A 2,500-nucleotide genomic window follows, 5' to 3' on the forward strand; every position below is an offset into this window, starting at 1 on the left:
ACTGACATTCTATGGTCACTTAAATGCTTCCTCACATAACCACAGGAATAAGAATGTCTCGTCATCTCTAAAGATGAGAAAAAGACTTTCCAAAGAAAAAATACTCCAAAAAAATCCAAGACAAAAAGAGAAGAAAACTTTTCAATTAAAAATACTTTCCAATAGAAAAAGACTATCTAAAAAAAAGTCTTTCCAAGAGTAAAAGACTATCTAAAAAAAGAGTTTCCAAGAGTAAAAGACTGAGAGAAAAAAACTTTCCAAGAGAAAAAGACTAAGAAAAAAATTCAAGTAAAAATACTTTCCAATAGAAAAAGATTATTTAAACTAAAATAAAAACTTTACGAGAGTAAGAGACTAAGAGAAAAAACTTTCCTAGAGAGAAAAAAAGACTTTTCCAAGAGAAAAAGGACTTTCCAATAACAAAAAAAAAAAAAAAAAAAACTTTCCAAGAGAGAAAAAAGACTTTTCCAAGAGAAAACCAGACTTTCCAATGAGCCAATGAGCCCTCGAAGCTCTTAATCCAAGGTAAAGTTGGGCTTCCTTCCCTCGAGGACAGTGAAAGACTTTAAGTGACTTTAAGTCTTTAATCTCTTCGGCTCACACACCACCAATTGACAAAATGGGGATAAATTGGGCCGCTCAACCTTTGACTTTTACAATTGAATTTTTCGGTGGTAATGTTGTTGGTATTTCAATCAGATCATCATCATTTTATTATTATTATTATTACTTGCTAAGCTACAACCCTAGTTGGAAAAGCAGGATGCTATAAGCCCGGGGGCCCCAACAGGGAAAGTAGCCCGGTGAGGAAAGGAAACAGGAAAAATAAGATATTCCAAGAAAAGCAACATCAAAACAAATATTTATATATAAACTATGAAAAATTTAACAAAACAAGTAGAAGAGAAACAAGACAGTACAGTGTGCCCGAGTGTACCCTCAAGCAAGAGAACTCTAACCTAAGACAGTGGAAGACCATGGTACAGAGGCTATGGCACTACCCAAAACTAGAGAAAATGGTTTGATTTTAGTGTCCTCCTAGAAGAGCTGCTTACCATAGCTAAAGAGTCTCTTCTACCCTTACCAAGAGGAAAGTAGCCACTGAACAATTACAGTGCAATAGTTAACCCCTTGGGTGAAGAAGAATTGTTTGGTAATCTCAGTATTGTCAGGTGTATGAGAACAGAGGAAAATCTGTAAAGAATAGGCCAGACTATTCGGTGTATGTGTAGGCAAAGGGAAAATGAACCGTAAACAGAGAGAAGGATCCAATGTAGCACTGTCTGGCCAGTTAAAGGACCCCATAACTCTCTAGCGGTAGTATCTCAACGGGTGGCTACAATAAATTGCTTGCGACAGGCAGTCTGTATAAACACTTTTCTTAAATCAATTTTAGGAATAAATTGGGCCACTCAACCTTTGACTTTTTCATTTAGTTTATGCATAACTGGTAGTAATATTGTTCGTATTTCAATCAGGTCATATCAGCCACTACAATTAATTGCTTGCACCCGGCAGTCTATGCAAACAGTTTTCTTAAATCTTGTTTTTTTTCACTCCTTTGTATTTCATATTAGTCAAGGATGACCTTCGATCAAAGGGATTAACCGGTGATGAAGTGTGGGACAGAGGTAGATGGAGAAAGCTGGCCAGAAACATCGACACCACATAGAAGTGGGAAAAGATGCAGACAAAGAAGAAATATTTTATATTGCTCAGCCTGAAAGCGAATAGCCCCGGTCTGGGGAAGCCTATAAGTCTATCAGATGAGTCATCAGCAGCCAAGGCCTGGTCCTACGTGGTCCAAGCACGATGGAGAGCGGGATTGGGCACTAATCATATGTTTGTATATATAGTTACTCCATATTTCATTGTCCTGCCCCTTGTCTCTGCCATCTATGGCGACCTTTATATCTTTAGTTGAAAATCATATTAGTTTTACTCATATTCATTTCCAGGCCTACTTTTCTGCTTTTCTATTCAAATCCTCTATCACCTTTTCCAATTCCTCGTCTCTGCCATCTATGGCGACCTTTAAACCCTTTAAATATGGCGAGAGCATCATTGCTGTTATCTGTTAGGTAAATCCTTTTAGTATTACAACTAATTACAAGACTCCAAGTACTATCTTTTAAAGTGAATTTCCTGTATCTTGAGGATTTTGTTTTTTTACCAGGTAGTACATTTATACAAATAATTTGGGTTACATATATTTCCGATTTCTTTTATATATATATATATATATATATATATATATATATATATATATATATATATATATATATATATATATATATATGTGTGTGTGTGTATATATATATATATATATATATATATATATATATATATATATATATATATATATATATATATATGTATATATTATTACATATATATAAACAAAATATGATTTTATTAGATTTTTGCTTACTACATCGATGATCAATTTATTCTCCGCGAAATAGGGTTCAAATTGTTGAACGATGAAGTGCAAGACGAA

The sequence above is a fragment of the Palaemon carinicauda genome, chromosome 16 (genome assembly GCF_036898095.1).
Source record: "Palaemon carinicauda isolate YSFRI2023 chromosome 16, ASM3689809v2, whole genome shotgun sequence".
Lineage (NCBI taxonomy): Eukaryota > Metazoa > Arthropoda > Malacostraca > Decapoda > Palaemonidae > Palaemon > Palaemon carinicauda.